Source organism: Budorcas taxicolor, chromosome 3, assembly GCF_023091745.1.
Source record: "Budorcas taxicolor isolate Tak-1 chromosome 3, Takin1.1, whole genome shotgun sequence".
Lineage (NCBI taxonomy): Eukaryota > Metazoa > Chordata > Mammalia > Artiodactyla > Bovidae > Budorcas > Budorcas taxicolor.
Window position 1 is genome coordinate 106,785,001 of NC_068912.1, and position 26,468 is coordinate 106,811,468.

The 26,468-nt window shown below is 46.8% G+C and overlaps 1 protein-coding gene across 1 annotated transcript in view; it reads right to left on the minus strand.

Moving 5' to 3' along the window:
• Window positions 1–26,468, minus strand: part of MACF1 (microtubule actin crosslinking factor 1) — a 340,332-nt gene that overhangs the window by 58,306 nt on the left and 255,558 nt on the right. The gene's annotated exons all lie outside the window — the stretch shown is intronic.

A 26,468-nucleotide genomic window follows, 5' to 3' on the forward strand; every position in this document is an offset into this window, starting at 1 on the left:
TTCGGTTGCTCAGTTGTGTCTGACCCTTTCGTGACCCCATGCACTGTAGCCCACCAGGCTACTCTGTCCATGGGATTTTCCAGGCAAGAATACTGGAGTGGGCAGTCATTTCCTTCTTGAGGGGATCTTCCCGACCCCCATCTCCTGCTTCAGCAGGCGGATTCTTAACTGCTGAGACACCAGGGAAGCCTGAGAGTAAGTTACTCCATAATAAACGGATCCATTGATTATATGGAGCTGCCTGCCTTCTTTTTTGGTCTCAAAATGCCTTCTCAGTTCAATGGGTACTTTTTGTTTCCTCCACCCTCCAACATCCATCCACCCATGCACTCAATGCCATCCTTGATAACTTCCCCTCACTACCCCCCAACATGAAAACCATTATCAGGTCTTACTGATTCTGCCCCTAAACTGTATCTCAGATCCATCCAACTGTCTGCAAATCCACTGACTCTCCATCCAAGCCACCCAGACAATTGTAACTGGGCAGGCCTCTCTACTTTGTCCTTGATCCCCTACAATCCATCCTAAACACAGTAGCCAGTGTGATTTTTTAAAGTTGCAAACCATTCTGTGTTTTCTGAATTCCATGTCAATTATAATATAAACTATCAAAATATAAGACAAAAGAAATCTGAGATTTATAAACCCAAATGTCAAAAATATTTTTTGTCAATGTGAACCAGCTTTCTCTATCTTTAAGCTGAGTCATCCTTTAAAAATGTAAACAAAATAATTTCACTCCCCTACTTCAATCTTTCAATACTTGCCTATGGCTTTTAAGGTAGAGATCCTTGAGGATTTCTTTCTCAGCCCCTGCATCATCTGGCCTCTTTCTACCTTTCCAGGTTCACTGCAAGACACTCTTCTGGAAACCCTGCTTACTGTGGTCTGGTCACTTGGCTCTCTTTTGTTTTTAACATGGCAAGCTCTTTCCAGTTTCCATTTCCTTTGTCCAGAATGCTCTTTGACTAAGTAACTTCTATTTATCCTTCAGGTTATAGTTTTAAAACTGTTTCCTTGACACGACAACTGAAATTAAATACCCCTAATGTTTCTTATCATAACTTTTATTATTTTTTATTCAAAGCATTTGCCACTATTTATAATCATATATGGAGAAGGCAATGGCACCCCCCTTCAGTACTCTTGCCTGGAAAATCCCATGGACGGAGGAGCCTGGTGGGCTGCAGTCCATGGGGTCGCAAAGAGTCGGACACTACTGAGCAACTTCACTTTCACTTTTCACCTTCATGCATTGGAGAAGGAAATGGCAACCCACTCTAGTGTTCTTGCCTGGAGAATCCCAGGGATGGCAGAGCCTGGTGGGCTGCTGTCTATGGGGTTGCACAGAGTTGGACATGACTGAGGTGACTTAGCAGCAGCAGCAGCATAACCATATATTTGTATCATTTTTGCTTAATTTCTGCCTCCCCTGGGCTTCTCCAGTGGCTCAATGGCAGAGAATCTGCCTGCAATGAAGGAGATGCTGGTTTGATCCCTGAGTCTGGAAGATTCCTTGGAGGAAGGCACAGCAACCCACTCTAGTATTCTTGCCTGGAGAATCCCATCGACAGAGGAGCCCAATGGGCTACAGTCCACAGGGTGGCAGAGTCAGACAGGACCGTAGCAACTTAACACGCATGCTGCCTCCCCTGCTACACTGTAAGTTCCACAAGAGCAGGGACCATGCTAACTCTATTTACTGCAGAAGCTCCAGTACCCAGCACAGAGTATTGGGTATACGATCAGTAGTTATCCAGTAAATGAATGAATCCTTGTTGAGAAACAGTGTTAGAGAAAGCAAATAAATCCATAAAAGTTCTGCTGATTGGCTGAGGATTCAAGTGTTGAACCAAGATTGTGAGGCTCCCCAATTTTTGCTTAAAAACTTCCTTGGCAAATTCTTAATTTTATAGGACCACTATTTTATACAAATGGTTGTTTTCTTCATTGAACCAGTGACTGGAAATAAGTCTAAGGAAGTCTACACATGAGAAGAAGGCTTAAAAAACCACAGATTGCTCTTCGAGGACGTAGGATCCCACTATGGAAATAGCAAACAAGTTCTGGTTTTTCTTTCTACCAAACCTGGTGATTGCAATTAGAATGGTTATATCTATTTTAACCATGTACACATGTGAACATTATACATACACACAAAGAGGATCTAAAGCAATTCATTCTAAATCACAGATTTTGCAGCTGGGCTATTATTTGTTTCTCCTGTCACTTATATCAGCCAATATTTCATAAAATGACTACCTCATGTAGCTGGCAGACTACCAGAGATCCCAGAGACTGACTTAAGAGTTTCTCTGAATATTTTTCCTTTATGTAGATTTGACTGGCTCTTTATAATGAAATCGACTATTGCTGCAGGCTTTATACTAGAAATAGTCTGTGTAATCAAGAATGCTGGTGACTTTGCATAGGATGCTGGGCTCTTGGTGTCAATCCCAAATTCAGTAAAACTGAGAAAAGTGGATCAAATCCATCAATCTGAAAGGTGATGCACTCTAACTTGATGGGGTGCTCCATTACAAAATAATTGTGAAGTCCAGGTGACACCACCGCCACACAGCTAAGCGGAAAACCTGTAGCAAAGTAGACGGCTTCTAGCCTGCAATCAAAATGATCTTTCCTTGCTGGCAGCTGCATGTTTAATTGGTCCTAGCTGACTAAGGCTGCCTTGAAAGGTTCTGCAATGGAGGTGAACCCAACTTTCCCGCAGCATCTATGGATAGTCAGGAGATTAACATTCATCCACTTGGTCAACAGGAATGCATACTACAGGGAAGGCGCTGTTTTGGGTCCTGGAGATGGTACAAAATTAAAACCACCTTGGCACTCAGGTACCACTGACTATATTTGATTAAACTTCTAACTCCTTCTCTCCTTCAGTTCAGTTCAGTCACTCAGTCATGTCTGACTCCTTGTGACCCCATGAATTACAGCCCGCCAGGCCTCCCTGTCCATCACCAACTCCCAGAGTTCACTCAAACTCATGTCCATCGAGTCGGTGATGCTATCCAGCCAACTCATCCTCTGTTATCTCCTTTTCATCCTGCCCTCAATCCCTCCCAGCGTCAGTCTTTTCCAATGAGTCAACTCTTCACATGAGGTGGCCAAAGTATTGGAGTTTCAGCCTCAACATCAGTCCTTCCAATGAACACCCAGGATGGTCTCCTTTAAGATGGACTGGTTGGATCTCCTTGTAGTCCAAGGGACTCGCAAGAGTTTTCTCCAGCACCATAGTTCAAAAGCATCAATTCTTCGGCACTCAGCTTTCTTCACAGTCCAACTCACACCCATACATGACCACCAGAAAAACCATAGCCTTGACTAGACGGACCTTTGTTGGCAAAGTAATATTTCTGCTTTTCAATATGCTGTCTAGGTTGGTCATAACTTTCCTTCCCTTCCCTCCTTATCAGTGACCAATGACACCAGGACAGTACAGTGCAGAGAGCTCCCACTCTTGAAATCCTTTGATTACGAAACGCTAAAGGATAGGAATCTTGGGAATAGGGTTCACAACACATTATGTTCTTTAACGTGAGGATTTCAAAATCTTGGAGCTATGAGACCTAGGAGGACATTAGCCCAATTTCCTAATTTCACAGATTAAGAAACAAGAGGTCCAGCGAAAGAAAAGTGACTTGTTTCCGAACACAAAGACTGACAAGATTACTAAAATACCTTCTTCATAATCATTACCATGCCTTTTTCAGGCTTTAAAAATACACATTTGTATTTAAAAACTGCTATTCACACATCCATATATGGCTTTCACCCAACCTGCTTTGGTGAATTCTTTCAGTTAACCAACATTATCTATTTGAAAGGGAAAGGGGAAGCATATTGACAATGACTCAAATCTTCTGTGTTTGGTGCTTTGAATGGATGATCTCATTTTATCCTCACAACCCTCACAGGGTTCTTCTGCCTTAACAAATGAGGCAACTGGAGCCTCAGGAAATTTAACTGTCTCAGAGTGGTTAAAAGTATCCCAGGTCTCAATCCAAAATGCATATACTCTAGCTTCTACCTGACTGCAAACATCAACAATGAATAAGCAGCCTCTTGATTTAGGAAAGAACATGCTTACTGTAAATTTCAAAAGCAGAATGACCCTTTCCCGCTAATAATCTTTTCCAAAATTAAAGGCAAAACTGTTTACATTCCTGTTTTCCTTGAGCTTTGCTTAAATCCCAATTAGAAAAAGTTTAAATTATACAGTTTTTCAGCAGATGAAAGACACATTTCCCCCATAAATTCAATAAAAAGACCAAAAAAGGCCAGAAAAACTCAGGCATTCATAAGAGAACCAAAGAATTATCTGTTCCCTTTCTAATCACCACCAAGTCACAGAACTTGCAAATCTCACTTTACTCTCCACATCCTGCCCTAACAAAATGAGCAACAATTACCTCATTTGAATTTAATCCATCAATTGCAGCCAGAGGCACTTTCCCATGCAGCACTGTGCCAGTCACCTCTTTTACTCCAAACGCTGGGGAATCAAGCTCCTCCTGGATCGGCATTCCAGTAAGGGAAGCCTCTTCTAGAATAGGAGTTCCTTCTGAGACAGGCACTGAATCAGCATGGGGAGTATCTCCCAGGAAGGGTGCACCAACAGGGAACACTTCCTCCACAGCTGGCACTGCAGCAGCTGCATCAGGAGGCTCCTCTGGGGTGAACACTTTAATAGTTGGGGTATCAGACTCCTCTGGAGCAGACAGTACAGCAGCTGGGGCTGCAAGCTCCTCTAGGGTGGACACTGCACAAGCTGGGGTAGCAGACTGCTCTGGGGTGGGCATTGCACAAGCTGGGGCAGCAGGCTCCTCTGGGGTGGACACTGCACCAGCTGGGGCAGTAGACTGCTCTAGGGTGAACCCTGCACCAGCTAGGGTGGCAGACTGCTCTGGGATGGGCACTGCACCAGCTGGGGCTGCAGGTGCCTCTGGGGTGGACCCTGCACCAGCTAGGGTGGCAGACTGCTCTGGGGTGGGCACTGCATAAGCTGGGGTGGCAGACTGCTCTGGGGTGGACATTGCACCAGCTGGGGTGGCAGGCTCCTCTGGGGAAGGCATTGCACCAGCTGGGGCAGTAGACTGCTCAGGGGTGGGCACTGCACCAGCTGGGACGGTAGACTGCTCTGGGGTGGGTACTGCACCAGCTGGGACAGTAGACTGCTCTGGGGTGGGCACTGCACCAGCTGGGGCTGCAGGCTCCTCCAGGGTGAGCACTGCACCAGCTGGGGCAGTAGACTGCTCTGGGGTGGGCATTGCACCAGCTGGGGTGGCAGGCTCCTCCGGGGTGGGCACTGCACCAGCTGGGGCTGCAGGCTCCTCTGGGGTGGGCACTGCACCAGCTGGGATGGTAGACTGCTCTGGGGTGGGTACTGCACCAGCTGGGACAGTAGACTGCTCTGGGGTGGGCACTGCACCAGCTGGGGCTGCAGGCTCCTCCCGGGTGAGCACTGCACCAGCTGGGGCAGTAGACTGCTCTGGGGTGGGCATTGCACCAGCTGGGGTGGCAGGCTCCTCCGGGGTGGGCACTGCACCAGCTGGGGCTGCAGGCTCCTCTGGGGTGGGCACTGCACCAGCTGGGACGGTAGACTGCTCTGGGGTGGGTACTGCACCAGCTGGGACAGTAGACTGCTCTGGGGTGGGCACTGCACCAGCTGGGGCTGCAGGCTCCTCCGGGGTGGGCACTGCACCAGCTGGGGCTGCAGGCTCCTCTGGGGTGGGCACTGCACCAGCTGGGGCAGTAGACTGCTCTGGGGTGGACACTGCACCAGCTGGGACGGTAGATTGCTCTGGGGTGGGTACTGCACCAGCTGGGACAGTAGACTGCTGTGGGGTGGGCACTGCACCAGCTGGGGCTGCAGGCTCCTCCGGGGTGGGCACTGCACCAGCTGGGGCAGTAGACTGCTCTGGGGTGGACACTGCACCAGCTGGGGTGGCAGGCTCCTCTGGGGTGGGCACTGCACCAGCTGGGGCTGCAGGCTCCTCCGGGGTGGGCACTGCACCAGCTGGGGCTGCAGGCTCCTCTGGGGTGGGCACTGCACCAGCTGGGGCTGCAGGCTCCTCTGGGGTGGGCACTGCACCAGCTGGGACGGTAGACTGCTCTGGGGTGGGCACTGCACCAGCTGGGGCTGCAGGCTCCTCCGGGGTGGGCACTGCACCAGCTGGGGCAGTAGACTGCTCTGGGGTGGACACTGCACCAGCTGGGGTGGCAGGCTCCTCTGGGGTGGGCACTGCACCAGTGGGGGTGACAGGCTCCTCCAGGGTATCATCCTCTGTGGTGGGCACTGCCGCAGCTGTAGCAGTCCCCTCAGGAACAGGCACTGCAGCAGCCGGGGCAGCAGCCCTCTCTACTGCAGCAGCTGGGCCATCCTTTTCTAGGGTAAAAACTGAAGCAGCTGGGACATGTGCCTCTATGGTGGCCACGGAAACAACTGGGACATGCTCCTCCGGGAAGGGCACTGTGGCAGCGGCGATCGCAGTTCCCCCTGGGACAGGCACTCCAGCATGTAGGGCATCCTCCACAGTGGGCGCCGCAGCAGCTGCGTCAGGCTTCTGTGGGATGGATGCCCAGTCCTCCAGAACGGCTTCCGTGTTACTAGCCTTGGTAACTTGTTCCTCCAGCAAGGTATTTAGCAATGAATTGGGATCTCCCATTTCTGCTTCCCCTTCCTCCACTGAGGCCACATTCAGCTTGGGCTTGGTCCCATTCACGGTCTCCACTCCATCTCTGCTATGCCTCAGTCGTCCAACCGGCAGGTGTGCACTCAGGAACTCTGACTCCGGGGACTTCCTCTGGAGATTCTGGGAGACTCGCTCTGGGAGTTCACCAGGAAGGTGTGCTGAGGCTTGGTCCTCCAGCCTGGCTTCATAGCCCAGTGCCTGAGCTTCACCACCTTCATCACAAGCTCCTTCCACGGACAACAATTCACAAGGGTCCACATCTCCCAAGGAAGTCAGACGGTTATTTTCTTCATTAATAGCTCCTTTCTCACCTTCCCGATGAATCTCATCTGTTGGTAAAGGTGAATCGTCCAGCAACGCCTTTCCTTCAGATCCTGAGGTAACATCTGTGAGTTCACGGCTAACGGCAGAACTGAGAGGGGCTCTCTCCACACGCTCCTCAGCATTCCCCTCCCCCTCATGACCGTCCACCTGGGACAAACTGCTGTGTCCTTTGGCCAGCCTGGCCTCAGAGTCCGCTACGTTTTCTTTAGGAGAAGCCCTGTGATCAGAGTTGGACCATCCTCCCAGGGACTCCAGATCAGTCATGAGTCTAAGGTTAAATTGCCCGGCAGTGTCGGGGCTAAAAGGCACTTTTTCACCCTCCTCCTCACTAACAGTGGAAGCGTCCCTCATGGAATCAGAGTAGGCAGTAAATTCCACAGTATTAGGCACCTGAGAAGAATCCAGGGCATTGAAAGAGTCACTGTCCAACCCAGGACCGCAGTTCTCTGTCCTTACCTTCAAAAGGCCTACGTGCTCCTTTTTTAAGGCAGCCCCTGAAAAAGGACTGATTACAAGTGAATTTTCTGCGTCCTGAGATGGGGCCAGCCCTTCAGAAAAGGCTTGATTCTCCAGCTCAACTAGAGGAGTCACTCCTTCTTCAGATAAACACTCCTTTTCAAGTGCAAGAAACATCTGCACCGAGTCTGTGTCAGAGAGCTGCTCTGAGTCGGCAGGACCAACAGTGCATTCTAAATCTGAAACAAGACCCTCCAGCCCCAGAGCAGTCCTGTTTCTCAGTTCTCCTACGGCACTCTCATCTGTTAGAACACAGTTGTAATCCAAAGATGCGGCCTCGAGAACAGAAGCCAAACAGTTCTGAGCAGGCTGCAGGTCATCAGAGCAACAGATCTGACCAAGAGCTAGAGGCTCAAAAGCTCCCAAGACAGCCGTGGAGCAGCCAACTCCATCCTCCACCACTGCCGCAGTATCTGCTTGCTCTCCTTCTTCAAAGATATCTGCCAGGCTGTTCTTCTCCTCATCTGCTGTTAGAAAAGTCTTTCCATTCTCTGACAGTTTCTCTTCTTCCCACTCCTCCGCAGCCTCCATCATGATCCATCGCTCATCCTCCTCAAACTTTAGCTCGGACTCTGTTTTCTCCCTGAGGCTGGGGGTTATGAGAATATGCAACTCTGAATCCAACAGCTCTTCACTCAGGCAAGGGGAGAGAGGTGGCAATTCTACAGTGCAAGCTGTGTCCCCCAGGGGGTGCTGCTTCTCACTGAAGCCTCCCTTAGCCAAACTTTTCATGGCTCTGGGCCAGGTTGCACTTGGGAATCTGTGTTCCTGCATTACATCTGTGTTACCACTTGCTGCTGCAGCTTCTGACTCTAGAGGCTGGAATTCACGGGAAGAGCTCTCACTGCGCTGCTGCAATCTGAAGTCTTGGCTGTTTCCACCTAAGTTTTTTACATCCTGCATTTCTGGAATACCTATGGATTTAGACACATGTTCCAGAGTTACTGACTCTGACTGAAGTTCCTTGTGGTCCACATGACCAGAACTTTCTGTTAATGCAGAACTGGACTCCTTCTTCTCTTGCAAGGAAGGATTTGAAACACCGGCTTCAGAAACCTCACTGAGAGAAGCTTCCATCCTTTCGGCGAATTCTGGGAAATTGGGTGGCATGAAGGACTTCCAAGATCTCCTGTTAACGTTGTCCTTACGTTCTGCATTTGGCCGCCTTCTGGGTGGCACAGGTGCTGACTTCTGCACATCACTGCTTAGCTTTAGTGCATCAAATATTATTCTCTCGTCCAACTTTTTGCCTTCTGGTGCTCTGGATTCAAAAACATTAGCGGCTGCTCCTAACGTACCGTTGCTGGATATAGTGCTTCCTTCTATCTTTTCCATGGTGCTTTTTGAAGTCTGATTAAGCTTTGACCCCTGGTCAATTTGTTCATTTATCCTCATTGTATCATATATAGATCGCTGTGGAACATAGCAATCCTCTATGTAGCCGTCCTCTTCCTCCCCCTTTCCCAGGCAGGTGGGGTTCTGCCTTAAACAGTCCGGCCTGCTGAGTGGCTTACCCATACTTTTTCAATCAAGATGAACCATCAACCTTTTAAAAGTTTCTCACAGGTTCCCCCAGAATGCATTCCGCGTAAGTTAAAAACCCTTTTACATGTTCATAACTGTGAACCCCCCAATCGGATCTTCCCTCCAGAAAGGGCTGGAAGTTGCACTTTGAAACTATTCTGGGAGAAGCTCTAAGAGAAACAGTTTTTTCCTCACAGGTTGGCAGCCTCATAGTTGCAGACAGATAAGTGGTATAACGTAATCAACAAAATTATTTCTTCTATGGCTTTTATTTTTTTAAGAGCACAGCTCTAATTCAGTCAGTTAAAAAAAAAAAAATCACCAGATATTGACAAGTCTTATTCAATATCTAGTTCCACTCACTTTTCACCCGAGCAGAATTGGAAGCAGAGGATTTACATCGATTGCATCCTTTAATAACAATGGCACAGCCCCTCTGGTCTTCAAGTATGGCCCAAGCTCCTAAGAATTCCTTTCATTTTATCCTCAGTTCCAGCTCTGGAGAGTCCAGCTGGTCTGAATTAGCCATTCGTCCTCCCTAGCTCGGGTGTTTGTATTTGAACTGGGCTGGTCGGCGGATATTCCTGCAACTTTAAACACAGGAAGTCCTTCATTCGCGGCCAGCTTAGGGCTTCCTGTCTCCAAAACATCATGGCATTGTTGTGGCTCCCAGAACAGCCCAGCGCCGCGGCCGCAAAACAAGGCGAGTGGAGCCCGGCGCCGGGTCTTTGAGGGGCCAGAGGGCTGCGGCGGCGGCCGAGGGTCAGTCGGCAAGGCTCGCTCCCTGCCGCCCGCCTCCCCGCGCCGCGCGCCCCGAGGGCCACGGTCGCCTCACCGCAGGCTGGCAGGTGGCTCCTGGCAGCGCCGGCCTCCAGTCCCGCGCTCACGAAGTTAGTTGGTCCCTCCGGCAGCTGAGTCCCGCGTGCTGTGGGCGCCGCCTCCCCCGCCGCCGCCGCCAGTCCCCGGTCCGCAGCCGCCACGCTGTGGGCTGCATGTCAAGCAGCCGCCTCTATTCTCCGCCGCCGCCGCCGCCGGCCCCGCGGCCCCGCCGTCCTCCCCGCCCGCAGCTGTCACGGTCCCGGCATGCAAACTTCTGGCTGGGAACAAAAGGCTCCGCTCGGGCCGGGCGGGGGCGAGCCCGCCTCCCTCGCGCCGCGCGGCCCGATCGCCCGCCGGTCGCTGGAAGTGCTCGGCTGGCGGGCGGCTCTCCTCCCCCTTCCCCGCGCCGCCGCGCCGCCCCGCCCGGGCAGCCCCCCTGGAAGCCCGGGAACACGACGCGGAGAGCCCGGGGAGGAGGGCGGGGCAGAGCCGAGGCGAGGAGCTGCCGAGCCGGAGGGAGGGGGCGACCGAGGGGATTGGAGGCCGAGGCACCGAGGGAGGGGCTTCTGCGCGACTAGGGGCGAGGGAGCCCGGCGTCCGCCGCTCGGCGGGCGGGCCCACGCCCACCGCGCCCCCGGGGCCGGAGGGAGAGCCCCGCCCCCCGAGAGAGCGAGGGGCGGGGAGCGGCACCAGCGCCAGTCTCGGCCGCGCAGCGCAAATCCCCTGACAAAGGAAGGCCCCGCCCTCCCGCCGCTGGCCCGGCCCCTGTCGCCCCCGCCGCGTCCCAGCCCGCCAGGCTCCTAGCCCGAGGGCGAGCTAACCCAGAAGGGGCGCCCCCGCCGCCCCGCAGCCAGCCGGTTCTGGCAAGGGCCATTCTGGGCCCCATCTGCCGGCATCATTTCTCGCTCCGGCTTTGCCGTCAAAGGGGTGTCCCTAGTCCCTCCAATGTCACCTTTAGCGCGCCCCTGCCGGGCCCAAAAACACTCCAGCCTTAAACCTGGCACTTCATTTCGGACCAAGTTACTGGATAAACTCCAGGCACCTTCCCTCTCCCGTTCCTCACGTCCGTCAGGTCTTGGTTCATTCTCTAGCCGGGATTTCTTTGCCCACAGATCTGAATGGTGTTGATGACTGAGGCAAAGGGAACTGACGGCGGGGGTGGCCGGGGGAGATGCTGGCAGCAGCGCCCCAAGCCCCAAAACCTGGGCTCCTTCACCGCTGGGCACATCCAAGGAAACCTGAGCTCCTCGGGGCCAAATGAAAAGCAGGGGTCTGTATTTCAAGTACCATGATGGAAAATTCTAAAGAAAAATGGCCCACAATCCCGTCCACAGCTTTTTGGCTTTTATAAAAGCCATCTAGACGCCTGGTGACTGTTAAACAAAGAAAGTACAAAGGGCAACCCAGAAACCCGTCCACCAGAGGCAGCTGCATATCAGAAGGGGTGTAATATGCTGCTCCTTTGTGATGGTCATTTTCTGATTTTATGAAGGAAAAAAAGTCTATTAAATTCTCTCAACTGACCATGTGGTCAATACAGATGGTAAAACTTATGGAAAAGTTATTTCTACCCTCTATACAAACTGTAAGTGAAGCCAATAGCTGGTGTATGGAGATCTGGCAGTGAAACTCTGAGCTGAGCCTTAGGCTGACTTGAGCCAGAGAGGTCTTTGGCAAAAAGGAGGTGTCAGCTGAAGCCTGCGATCATAATTAAGCAACTAAAAGACCTTTCACTGGCAAAATGTCTTACACTTCATTTCTCACTTTGAAGGAGGCTGCTGATCAATTTCTGCCCACTCAAATTCAAAAGACTCTCTATCCATCTGTAAACTGAAAGGGAGGGTGGGCAGACTAGATTGTGTCTTGACAGCTTTTCTAACTTGAATATTCTTTAGTCCTAAAACTGTTAAAGGAGCTGCCCCACAATGGTGACTCCTCCTGGTCCTACACTGAAAGACTGTCCTCTGAGGAACAAACAGCAGAAAGAACCAAAAATGTTTGACCTAGGGAAGGTTTCCAAGCAATATGATGAACATCAAGTATCTAAAGGGCTGGGAAGTGGGAGGAAGGAAGCTTGTTCTGGACGTCTACTTAAGCTGGCACACTATGATCCAAGGGCAGGTTTCAAACCCACAAAGCTTTCTCACAGCTATTCGAAGAATAGGGCGTCCCCTGAATGGATGACTTTCCAGACCCCAGAGGTGTCTGAGCAGAAATTCAAGCAATCACTTGGCAGAGATTTGGGGAAAGAGATTTACAATTCCTCTTTCAGTATGTTCAAGATGAATTTTAAGGTCCCTTCTAACTCTAATTCAATGTGATCTGAGGGCTTGATTAGCTTATGTATCTGATACTTAACGTTTTAGGGAATCTGGGTTTTAATTTTCCTTTAATTAATAAGTATAACTGGAAAAACCCAGGGAAGGCAAGATCAATTTCACTAGCAAATCTCCCTGGCCAAATACGCTCACTTACGTGTTCAGATATCATAAAAGACTATTTAGTGTGCCAGGGGCCCTCTGGCTGGAAGAATCTGAGGAATTCTGGCTCTGGACTAAGGGTGGGTGGTTATTCTATTATAAAGAATGATCTTGATGTGGAATCACAAACTTCATAGCCAGAAATTCCTTTCCTGTTTGCTCACTAAGTCAGGTGCCAATGAATTCAGTCTTTTCTTAATCCTTCCCCACACCTATCTACCTTAGACGCACCACTCTCACCAATGCTCCATATTACAGCCAACTAAATAAAGGGAGCATTTTAGCAACTATGAAGTTCAGATTCAAATTACTTATCAGCTTAAGTCACATTCTCTCTGATTAGTGTATTAGGAGGCTATATTAAGAGACTATTACAAAGAAATCTCTCCAAAATTCAAACATGGCCTTATAGAAAGGATTACATAAAGTTGACCAATTACTCCCCTCCCCTGCAAAAAGTGCTTTGCTCCTTTCTTTAAATCATCAGTTTGTGTTGACAGAGGAAAAAAGGCACAAAGTCTCTTTCCTCCATGTTTTTCTTTTTTTTAATCTGTTCATGAGTTTCCCCTTAGTTTTGGTATGTGGATCTCTGCCAATAGCCATCTCAGTGACTGAAATAAATACCTGATACAGCTTTCAACCTCTTGTTACCCTGATAGCTCCAACAAAAAAAGCATCTGTTCATTTCACATGCTGTGTGTAAACTTTTAAAAAGAGAAGTATAGGGAGCACCTCTTTGATGCTTCCCCCATTCCTATAACACAAATATATGTGCTGATGCCAAATTTTAAATTAGTTTCCAGTTAGTTGATTACAGAGTTCAAAGAATTCTCTATTTATTTTGAAATTCCTAAGAACATAATTGGTGTCAGATTTTCCTTTGGTGAACTTGGAAGAAAGAACAATCTTGGCCCTTTCTGCTGTCTAATTAAAACAGAAAGGTGGAGTCGCCTCACACCCTAACACAGCTCCCTTTCCAAGTTTTGGACTTGGCATTTTGCCTTTGTCTGCTCCAAACTTAAACCACCAGCCTCCAAGGAAAATCTGGAGACCCGAGATGCACACTTCCTCAGATTCTATAATGCCTTTTCATCCACCTCTCTCTTGGAGGATTAGTGTTGACTAAAGGGGGAGACAGAAGACTGGTTGGATCTTGCACATTTAAAACCTACAAAATGCCTTTCATCTTGGGATCTCTAGACTTTACAAGCATTTATTTAGTAGCAAGTGGAAACTCCACAGTATTAGTCTGAACCTGTTGGGCATCAGTCACTACCATCTTTTTATTACATAAAGATGGCTACAGAGTGGCTCGTTAAGCAATGCAGAATAATGTGAAGCTTGCTTTAAATCTAAGGATTTTGATGCTATTTGAGCTCTTGTGTATTTCTAAACCCATGAGAAAGCTTTCCATACACTCTTCAGGAACTCTCATGACCCCTATAGCCCTTTCCTGCCTGTACACTTTCCATATTAATCCCTCTTTAGCCACTCCCCACGACAGTGGTGAAGACAAAAGCACCGGGCTTTGTAAGTGAGAAAAGACCTAACAGGACAGTGAGAGGCAGGAAAGCAGGAGATTCCAGGAAGGCTTTATGGAGGGAATCACATTTACACATCAGGATCTGGAGATACAGAGATGGGAGAGACAAGGATTTCTAAGTGAAGGACTAGAGGCTGGAAACCTAAAGAGGCCAATTCAAAGTTATCATGGTTTAAGTTACAGGACAGATGCAAGGGAAAAATGAAAGGTCAGAATGGTAAGTAGCTCAAGGTCAGTTCACCAAGGCCCTTGAATGTCAGACATGAATTTATGCTTTATTTGTACATGCTAAGTCACTTCAGTTGTGTCCAACTCTTTGCAACCCATGGGCTGTAGCCCGCCAGGCTCCTCTGTCCATGGGATTCTTCAGGCAAGAATACTGGAGTGGGTTGCCATTTCCTCCTCCAGGGGATCTTCCTGACCCAGGGATCAAACCTGCGACTCTTAACCTCTCCTTTGCTGGCAAGTGGGTTCTTTACCACTAGCACCACCTGGAAAGCTCAAGACTTCCTTATTTAACTTACCAGGGGTCGTACAAGTGCCTGAGTCATGTGTGGAAAATTTCTAAGAATCTGAGCCTGGCTGCTCACTCAACTGCCACTTGATATAAATTATTGCATTACAAAAAATCTAAATCTTAATTGCAGAGGCAGACTATTTGAACTTCATAACTGATCAGATAGAGGGTAGGGGTTAGGGGGAAAAATAAATGTAAAAAAATGCCGTCGGGATCTCCCCGGTGGTCCAGTGGCTAAGACGCCGTGTTTCCAATGCAGGGGGCCTGGGTTTGATCCCCGGTCAGGGAACAAGATCCTGCAGGTTGCAACTAGGAGTTCAAATGCTACAACTAAAGAATCTCACATGCTGCAACTTAGACCTGGCACAAATAAATAAAAAAACAAATATTTATTTATTAAATAATTAATAGTAAATAATGAAACTGTATATTTGGCTATAATAATAACCAAACAAATACATAAATATTAAAAAATAATAAACCTCTTTGGATGACTGACGGCACAGCACACTATCAAACAGCCACAGTCAGGAAGACCTACTGGAGGAGCTGGCAAGGCCACCCACGTGGAGGCATCCAGAAAGACCAAAGGTCAGGGAGGAGATAACAGAGGTAGAAAACTTCTGTAGGACAGTGAGGAATTGGAGATCCCAGGGCTGAGTGTGAAGAGAGGTGAGAAGAGGGCGGATGACAGGATTTCAGGAGCGACATGTGAGAGAAGCAGAAAGACAAATCTAAACAGAAAGCAGAAGAGCAGCCAGAGAAGAAAATGGAGAGAGCACAATGTCAGGAAGGTAAGTGGACAGGAGGGTTCTGAGAAAGAAGATAGGATGTTAAATGGTGCACAAGGAAGGAAGAAGACCATTAATTAAGACAAGGCCACTGGGCTTGGCAACTGGGCTGTCAGTGAGTACTTCTGCAAGAATGCTAGCAGGGCAGCGATGGGTGCTGGGTCAGACGGTAGCAGATCAAGGATAAGCAGTGGTGAGAAAGTAAGTGTTGGTCCTCCCTTATTGTGTCTCTTCTTTTGGCTTCCATTGCCACTGTGCTACCCTGATGCTATCTTTCTAGCCAGTCCTTCTTGGTGTCTTTGGGTTCCTCTTCCTGTCCTCTTAGGAAGAGTAATTCCACAAGGTGTAGCCTTGATTCTTTTCATTTGTTCAACAAATATTTATTGAGATCTACTGTGTGCCCTAATCCATGCCAGACACTAAGGGAGAGTGATGAGCAAGATGTGTTCAGGAGCCTACATTCTTGTAGAGACAACAGACAGTCACTTTAATTCAGTTGCAGTAAGTACTCAGGGAAAAGCAAACAGTGCTCTGAGCGCATCTGTCAGGGGCCTGATGTGGCCTGGAGGTGCCCAGGAGGCTTCCCTGAGAAAGTGACCATGTGGGCTTTCACTTAACACCGAGAGTAGCCTTTCTAATTCCAGGATGGCATGACTTCACAACTTTCAAAAAGTAACAACTTCACAAAGGTGCTTAGCTATTTCTAGGAAACAGGTCGCTGGGCTGAATCTCTAAGGAATCTTCCTGTAGGGATCGTCTCTCCAGTATTAGAAAAGAATGTAAAATAAGTAATAAGAGATTTTTGAAAACTGTCTTTCATTTTGTTACTAAAGCAGTTCTTATCATTGATCATGAACAAACAACAGGCTCAATTTAAAGAATTAGACTTAAATCAGAGCTCTTCTCTGGGAGTGAACTGCAAGATGAGAGAGACAGTAAATGGTTCACTTGAATGGATGCAATGAATCCAAGCTGCAGAAGACCTAAGAGAGGTTCAATTTCTTTGAATTCTTATCTTCTTCTTCCCTTAACTCACAGATACATGTAACCAAATATTAGATACATGTAGTTGCTGAAAGCTTTTCTGAGGAACATCTTGATTTGGCATATATACTTGGCATAGAGATTAATTTTATCTGTGTTTTTAAGCTGCTTCCTCTGAAATTAAGCTGATATCTTCTCCCTTAATGTTTTAATTAAAGATTGATTAAAATTAAGAAGTGTCTCTATCAAAGATGCTGACTTGGTAGTTGCCATTATATGGTAACAGAGGAAGATAACATGGTCTATGCTAAAGCTAATTAGGCCAAGGACCCTCAGATCATTAAGTTGATCTGCTGGGTAACTCTGAGTGACTGCGGAAGTCACTGAGCTGGTAATGGCTTCTGGTTAATTCTGGTTAATGACTTGAAAATAATACCGATGTGTAGAGCATAGAAGCCAAGGTCAAAATGGTCTCAGAGAAACCTGCTGGCTGTGGGATTCTGAAATGAATGAATGAATTTAATAACCATGTATGTGTATGTATGTGTACATACAGTGTATTTAAAGCTGTGTTAAGGAGTCATGACCTAAACCTGTTTATGTATTGCTGGTCTGGGGCTGGCAATGAGTTCCACATTTGTTCCTCAGAGAAACTGCTCAGGAAGGCCTTTTGTCCCTCTACCTGTTTCACTGCTGTCATCAAACTAATTTAGTTTATCTTCATCATTTCCTTTTTTTCAAGAAGAAAAAGAGCTAATCTAACTTGGTGCTGGGTCTTAGATCAAATCTTCTGGAGAATGATCAGCTGTAGGCAAAAAGGGAATAACATTAAAAACATTTCATAATGTTATAATGTGTGTATTTGGATAAACTTTCTAAAGTAAAAGAATATTATCATTGAGCACTTAATATCTGCCTGGTGTTTTCATCTACATCACTTCATTTAAATTTCATAAAGGCCCTAAAGGTAGGAGTTACCATTGCTCACGTTTTATAGCAGAAATAACTATACAGAGAGGCTAAGTAATTTTCCCCAAGGTCACTCAGCTAGTAAATGATTCAGCCAGAATTCCAAGCTGAGAATTTCAGACTCAAATTCATATTCAATTTTCCTCACTAAGCTGATAGAAGTATGAAGACTCTTCTCGCTGTCATTGTAAATGACAATGACTCTAAAGTAAAGGGTAACTACAAGACGGCATTTCGGAACCTGCTTTCTTCAGTTGCATCCAAAGTAGCAAATTTTCAAATTTTGCTTATTTAGGCTAATACTGAAACGAAATTATGTTCCTTTAACATATGCTAAGTAGGAGAGAAGGAAGGGAGCCTGGAGGCAAGATGGAAAGGTGAGGAGTCCAGGCTAGGATGAGGATTTCTCAGAACACACAAGGATTTAGCTCAAGTGTTGCAAAGTAGATGGCATTTTGAATCCCACAGCTTACATGGCTTATGAGAAATAAAGAGCATTCACTTAGTCAAATATTCACTAATGTTCAACTATGCACACATTCATGCTAACTACTTTGAGGGACACAAAAATGGAAACATTAAGATGAGGGATGGGACACTGCATATAATCAATAAATGCCAAAATTAGGCAGTAATGATAAAGGCTACATGAGTTACACATATTAAGTGATTTCAGAGAGCAGGAGAGGTGGTGAGCTGGGCTGGAGGGGAATCAAGGTTTTGAGGAGATATGGGACTTCTGCTAAACCTTCAGGTATGAGTAGAAATCAAATAGGTAAAATGCTAAGGAGTGTTTGGGGTAAGTGAATGGAGTGGATGGTCTATATAGGAAACAAGACTGGATAGACAGTGGGGATCAAAAATGTAGTTTCTCAACTGACAAAGGATTAATTTGCAAAATATACAAGCAGCTCATACAACTCAATGCCAGAAAAACAAACAATCAAAAAATGGGAAAAAGACTTAAATAGACATTTCTCCAAAGACAACATACAGATGGCTGACAAACACATGAAAAGATGCTCAACATTGCTCATTATTAGAGAAATGCAAATCAAAACTACAATAAGATATCACCTCACACCTGTCAGAATGACCATCATCAAAAAGTCTACAAACAATAAATATTGGAGAGGGTGTGGAGAAAAGGGAATGCTCTTGGATTGTTGGTGGGAAAGTAAATTGATACAGCATCTATGGAAGACGGTATGGAGATTCCTTAAAAAAGTAGGAATAAAACCACCATATGACCCAGCAATCCCACTCTGAGGCATATAGCCTGAGGAAAAGACACATGTATCCCATTGTTCATTACAGCACTATTTACAATAGCTAGAACATGGAAGCAACTTAGATGTCCACCGACAGATGAATAGATAAAGAAGTTGTGGCACATATACACAATGGAGTATTACTCAGCCATAAAAAGGAATGCATTTGAGTCAGTTCTAATGGGGTGGATGAACCTAGAACCTATTATACAGAATGAAGTGAGTCAGAAAAGAAAAAGATAAATATCATATTCTAATGCATATATATGGAATCTAGAAGAATGGTAATGAAGAATTTATTTACAGGGCAACAGTGGAGAAACAGACATAGAGAATAGACTTATGGACATGGGAAGAGGGGAGGAGAGGGTGGGATGTATGCAAACAGCAATATGGAAACTTATATTACCATTACTATATAAAATAGACAGCCAATGGGAATTTGTTGTATGACTCAGGAAATTCAAACAGGGGCTCTGTATCAATCTAGAAGGGTGGGATGGGGTGGGAGATGGGAGGGAGGTTCAAAAGGGAATATATGTATACCTATAGCTGATTTATGTTGAGGTTTGACCGAAAACAACAAAATTCTGTAAAGCAATCATCCTTCAATAAAAAAATAAATTAAAAAAAAAAAAGTGTGATAGGCACAGAGAGAGACCAGTTCTGAAGATGCCACTGTTTAATCCATTAGATCTGGGAGGAGGATAAGCATTCACAGAAAGAAGGTTGAGTACAGACAGAAGCTAAGGGAAGACCACCTTGGAGGCTTCAGTTTTAAAAGGCTACAGCATAATTTATGCCTGTTTTTTCCGTGGGAACCATGTGCGTACACGCTGGCTGTCCAATCACGCTAGCTCTCTGCATTCCTAACAGAGGATCTTTTGTTCCAAATAGCAAGGCTCAAAAGGGACGGAGTCTGATAAAATCACACTGAGGTCAGTACTCCCAGCTGGTGCAGGGCTTATGCCATTCCATAACACACCCTACAGGAAGCAGCTTGAGATACACAGCTGACTGACTTCCAAAGCAGGAGTCTTGTGGCAGGCAGGGTGGGGTGGGGACTGGCCAAGCATGGAGGGCATTCTTTAGCCACTGACTCAAATTAGTTCCCCAAGATCCTGACTTGATCTAACAGATTTGTTTAAATCACTCTCAGAACCAACACATTTTTTTTTTTTTTTCACTAAAAGGAAAACCACGAAGTTTCCCCAGGCAATGGGACTATTTCACCAGTTAACTCTTACTTGTCATGGAATCTGAAAAGGGCAAGATTCCAAAATCCCCTGTATTTCAAGAAGTAGGCTGAATAATCCTTTGTTTTAAGTGGCTATTCTGTGTATTATAGGAAATTCAAGCAGCACCCACTAGACGCTTGGAGCAGCCTCCCCAGTTGTGACAGTACAAATGTCTCTAGATGTTGTCAATGTCCCCTAAGGGCCAAAACTGCCTCCCCTACCCTCACTGGGGGCCACTAGTCAAGCATGAGATTTGGTGCCAAATATCTTTCCAATCCCAGCTCTAACGTTTACCTGCTATGTGGCTTGAACAACTTACTTTAACACCTTCCAACCTCAGTTTTCTTATCTGCAACTAGGATTTTAAATGTCTGATTCATGGAGGTGGGGATGGGGAGAAGTTAGGATTGGAGATCATTTAGACTCAGGTCTCGCTTACTGTTCTTGCCTCTATGTCCCTACTACTGCAGCTCTTTGCACCTGTTTCTCATGCTGCACTGCTAACTAGAGACTATCTGAGATCCAAGGGTGCACGAAGGACTGACCCAGAGCAAGTGCTCAGTAAGGATGGACTGAAAGGAATACAGAGCCCCTTCTGCCTGACCTCCCCGAAGGGATCCAGGGACCATCACCTTGCAGCTCTTACTCTCATCCCTGACGGCTAAAGTTGTGAAAGGTCCACATTTCAAATCACAGGACCGGTGGTAAGAAAACAGCTTGTAAAGGTTCAGGGCAGAAGTGTATCGTGTTACTCTTTCACAAACAATACCAGACACTGGTATCTGAACAATACCCCAGGACTGGCAGTGGCAAAATATGAAGGAAGGTGGGGAGGGCACACATTCTCCCCACAGCGAGGCTTTTCCACTCAGGACAGCTGAGACTTGGGACGAGTCTGTTTGGCAGGAGACAGCCTTTGTGCAGTGATGTTTTGGTGCAGTGACCTGACCTGACCTGACTCCCTGTGGGACTGATTTTATTCCTGGTAAACCAACCACCTCTAACAACACAGTGCCTTTCAAAGCAACTCATCTCACTTCCTAGAGGCTTACCTCTTATGGCCTGTGTGCCAGAGAGCTCGTTGGAAAGTGCCCAGGACTAGGCTAAGGCTGAGGCCACTTACCAAGCATTTCTAGACACAGCGAGACACAGCCCCGTTCTGCAAGCCCGTGCTTATCTCAATCACGTCCACTATTCAAAACTCAGTGACAAACCCAAGTTCAGCACAGGGTAAATTCTAGTTTTTCTGGATACCCGTGTTTCCCATGATGATCAGTCTTAGTTGCAAATGCTACATGCTGACACTATGTGTGAAGAATTTCAGGAAACTCAATTGAAACTGCTCAGTCCTTCCTTCTAGTTGAGGACATATTCATTTGTTGCTTTAAAATCTTCCCTTGCTATCAAAATTTCCAGCCGGATTTTTGTGAAATTCATCAACACTCTCTTGATGCCCTTCCATCTGATTTTACTACCTTCACTGAGACGTGAGGCTCCTTCAAGGTGATGTAATGGCTACAAGCTTGGGGTTTTGCCTGTGGTGCTGATACTGAAAATACTAACGGCAATACTTTAAAATGGGGCTGGAAAAAGTTCAACATGAAGCTAACTTAAAGGTCTTAAAGGCTCCTTCACCTTCTCCCCACCCAGCTGCAACAGTGGGGGTGGAGAGGATTATTACATAGCATTGGAATTCGTGGGGGGGGTGGGGGGGGTGCAGAAGGAGATGCTCACATAAGGGTTATAAATATCAGCAGCCGAACTGTGAGCTCCTGGTCCGAGAACAACTGACAGCCTGTAGTCTCCCCTTAAAGGCACAGAGCAAGGAAGCTCCCTGGAGTATTTCCACAAAGGAAGTTTCTCTTCTTCACAGAAACGCTCCATCAGCTGAACACCTGCATCAACAACTCTACGCAAAAGAAACCAACCGCAGATGCCAGGAAAAGTGACGAGGAGATTTTAAACCAGACAGAGATTAGCACCAGGAAAAATAAAGAATCCAGGGCCCGGCCTAAGGGAAAGCTGATTTACAGACGGGTATTGCTGCTTCACAGTTATGATCAGATTACCAGAAGGTGGCTTGCTACATTAAGATTTACCTTAATCAACAAGCACCTTTTCCAACTGAGCTCTAAATTATCCACAGAGAGGTGGCAATTTTCTCCTGCCTCAGGCAGTGGTTCTCAACTGAGGGGGTTTTTCCTTCCAGGCATCTGGCAATACGCAGTGGCATTTCGGGCTGTCACATCAGGGAAAGGCTGTGCCTGGCATCAAGTGGGCAGATGGAGATCAGGGATGCGGCTGAACAGTGCACAGGGCAGCTGCCTACAACCAAGAACTGTCCCACTCTAAATACCTAGAGTGGTCAGGTTGAGAAACGTTATTCAAGGGCATTCTTCCTACTTCCTTGGACCCCAGTTTCCATTGGCGTTGTCGTTGTTTAGTCCTGTGCTGTGCTAAGTCGCTTCAGTCGTGTCGGACTTTTAGCGACCCTCCAGGCTCCTCTATCCATGGGATTTCCCAAGCAAGAATACTGAAGTGGGATGCCATTTCTTCCTCCAGGCTATCTTCCTGACTCAGGGATCAAACCCCATCTCTTGTGTCTCCTGCACTGGCAGGCGAATTTTTTTTACCACTAATGCCACCAGGGTAGCCTGGTTTAAGGAAGAAAGAAAAAACCGACACAGGCCAAGGGTCAGCACAAAGTAGGGTCGGTGGGGGTAGGAGGGGGTGTCTACTCATCTTATCTTGGCTGCTGCAAAGCTGGCGATACCTAAACCTCCGGAGACAGACAGGTCATACCAAGTGTGATTTCCTTTCTCTCCAAGGGCAGGCAGATAATGCTAACCTCACTTGGTTTCCTCTCTGGTAAGCCTAACTGGCAAACACTGCCCTGTCTTTGTAATTATTTGAAAAGGAGTGAATATCCATCATTGTCCAAATTGGCAGTCTCTCAGCTCCATGGCAGGCCCTGTCCTCCAAGAGTTTTTACATGTGCTCACAGGGAAGCTTATGCTTGCTTTCCATGAGGCAAAAAAAAAAAAAAGAATCCAATGAACAAGTTTATGGGGCTTTCTTGTTCTGGCTTCACAGTAGGATAGAGGTCTCCAGACACAGGCTGCAAAGGCATGCAGTCCCTGACCCTGGGCTCTGCTCAGCCGCAATCAAGACAGAACGGTCCTAAGGAAGCCTGCGGGCTCACCAACAGCCCCTCAGACCCAAACCTCCACACGTCCTGACTGAGAGGCCGCTGTGGGTCCTGAGGCGGATACAAGGGAGGGGCTAGTGTGAGACTTAGAATGATCTCAGTTCGTGATTACAAAACCTACACAGGCAATTTCAAAACATCTTTGTTATCATCAGACTTCACAGATTCCTTCTCCACATCTAGAGTCTTTTTCTCTCCTTCCTAGAAAGGTCACCCTGAGGGAATTCTTTGGCTTAAGTTTCAATGAAATAAAGGTCTTTCCTTTCTTGTTAGACTCTAGTTATGTGTATGTATTTAATACAATTCCTTTTTCTCAATAATCAGAGACTCTCTTGTTCAGGAAAATGGAATTTCCTGAAGAGATTAACCAAAGTCTTTTCCTTCCAGTTTCTCCAAACATGCTCCCTATCTCCCTTTGTGGCTTTCTTCCTGTTTCGTGGAAGACAGAGAGCAGAATGCAGTAAAGTGTCTAACTCAAGAGGCTTGAGGTCTCTGCCTGTTTAGTGGGAAAGGACTCTCTTCTCTTCCCATCTCATGGGTCCTCGCTGGCTGACCAGATTCTATCAATTATTCAGCAGCAACTGACGGAAAAGTCTTTCCTAGGAATAATGACTTCCAGTTTTTCACATTCATGTAAGAAGCAAACCGTTTTCTCCAGAGGCCAACTGCCTTTCCAAGCATTTATCAGCACTGCTGCACGGCAAGCCTGGGGTCCTCCACAGACCTGACTCATCTGTCCATTCCAACCATCCCCAGTGGAATCAGCAGGGTCAAACCACAGCCCGCATTTCCATCTCACAGAACCATACCCTTCTCTTCAGCAGATCCTGTCCTGAGAGCATGATCCCATTATAAAAAGAAAAGAGGTGAAAACTTAAAACGAACGCTGTTTTTTAATACTTATCTTCATCTTTGTTTTTCCTTATTAAAAATAATTTGAATCTGAAAGCCGAATCACACTACATGCATCTGGTCTGCTGCTGGGGTGAGGGAAGATGAGTCTATCGCTGGAATACAGAACACATTAACCCAGGAACTCGGATCATGAAAATGACTCAGTCCTCAGAACGGGTCCAAAAAGAACTTCCCTTGGCTCAGCCTCTTGGGGACTGTGAACTGAGACACACAGCTTTTCCCTTCTCATTGTTTTCACTTCCCATGAGTTCAGCATGAGCTCAGCCAGGACTGTCTTCCTCCCCTCCTGTCTCAAGACCTTTGCCGGGAGGAGACAAAAACTCTTCCCCAAGCCCTTGCCTTGGTAAGGTGGATCTGGGGAACCAGGCTGCTGATGTGCATCCCCATCTTGAGCAGGGTACACACAGGGCACGCAGCTTCACCACCCTCCTTCTCACACTCATCTTCCAGTCTTGCCTTGTCAACACCAGCTCCCTGCAGATACACATGCTGGCCCCAGCCTCCACAGCCACAGTGCTGGTGGTGGGAGGCTTCTCAGAAATCAGTTAAACATGTCTGCTATACCAAGCAACTCAGCAGCTACTGAACCCTGAGTACCGCTGGGCTATATGCTAGGATACAAATAAAATACAAGGATGTCCAGGAATTTCTTATAAGCTTTCAGCAGCATCACAATTCAGAATGTCTCTAGAAACCAAGGATTAAATGAACAGGAAACAATTACTTGTCCTCAAATCCAAACACTGTATATGCTTGCCTGTGGATTCTTTTTAATATCCTAGGTCATATTCAATGCAATGTTAACAGGCTTGTTTACTTTGTTTTCAGCTCACTGAAGATCTGAAGGAAGAGATAGCCTGCTCAAGACAGTGAAAAGTAATAGCAGTAAGAAATAATACCTGGTATTAGAGTAATAGGGGAAAAAACAGAAACTACATCCCCCCAAATACACACATACACACACACACACACACACACACACACTCAAACTCAACCAGTACAGCTATCAGAGGCCCTTCAAAACAGAACTTAAATTGCATGGTAATTTAAGAACATTTAGTACAAAGTAGCCCCAATGTGTCTCATGTTCCTGAGGATATCACCACAGTGGAAAACAGTTACAATCTGTTTAGTAATGTTAACCTGCACTTGTAAAGAAAAATTTACAATATAATGTAATGTTTAGGAAATTAGCCAAATAAAAGTTAAAATAATTCCATATAAACCAGAATCTTGGTTTGATAAAACTATAGCTTGGTGCCTCAAAGGATAAACTTCAGTTTTCTAAAAAAACCTCATTTAGTTGATTAGACAATTGATTCTAATTAACCTTGGAGAAGACTATTGAGAGTCCCTTGGACTGCAAGGAGATCCAACCAGTCCATTCTGAAGGAGATCAACCCTGGGATTTCTTTGGAAGGAATGATGCTAAAGCTGAAACTCTAGTACTTTGGTCACCTCATGCAAAGAGTTGACTCATTGGGAAAGACTTTGATGCTGGGAGGGATTGGGGGCAGGAGAAGAAGGGGACAACAGAGGGTGAGATGGCTGGATGGCATCACGGACTCGATGGACGTGAGTCTGAGTGAAGTCTGGGAGATGGTGATGGACAGGGAGGCCTGGCGTGCTGCGATTCATGGGGTCACAAAGAGTGGGACGCGACTGAGCGATTGAACTGAACTGAACTGAACCTGGATTCAAGTAAACCGGACCCATGCAGCATGCCTATAACAGTGGCTCTGCTTTCGAGGGGCTTATGCGGAAGAGGGAAGAGAAGCCCGTGTGACACAGCAGGACAGGCCACCTGGCCACTGATCAGGTAGGGCCTTTCCCCGAGGATAACACCTGGGCTCGTGGGTTTGGACTTTCTCTACCTACCCTTTCCTTACCCAGGGCCTCGAGAATCCCAGCTGTGATAACTAGGGCTGCTCCTTACATTGCACTGTAAGGGGGTCTTCAGTCAATGTCTCGCCTTAGTGCTGAACATCCCCTCGCCTAGAGGGGTCCTTCTGAAACAGCCACCTGGATCTTGTCTACAAATTTGTGATCTTTTTCGGGACCATGTGGCTCTGATCTGGTGTCATACCACCTTTTTCCATCCATATTTTTAATAGGAAGAATCCTGACAGGCAGGGACTGAGAGAGCAAGTCTGATGGCAAAGCATTTCTGTGTAAGTAGGAACCATCGCCACTGGTAATGGGAGTCAAGCGCTGGAAGTACCCTTTCCAAATCTACTCCGAGAACCAAGAAGGAAAGAGCAGGCACACAGGCCTCCAGCAGGGGAGAGAGGCCCTTTCAGGTAAGTCTGGGGTGAAAGGCTCACCCCAAGCAGTGAGAGCTGACACCCAACAGGCCCAAGTTCCAAGCCCAAACCTGGCAAATTTGCACTTTTGAGTCAACTCCTGTCTTCTTCCCCTGGTGTTTTAATAGAGACTCACAGAAGTTCAGGACTGGGAATTCTGACTCAGGCAAAGAATTAAAATACTTTTGCAATTAAGGTTGTGCTTCTCAAACTCTCCTACATGCAGAGAACTTGTGTTCTTGAGGAGTCTGGGGCATAATCTTAAGCACTACTTGCTACAAGTGGAAAATTTCTTTGAAGTGTTATGTTTTGTGTTAATAGTTCACGAGGATTTTTCATTTTCTTTCAAA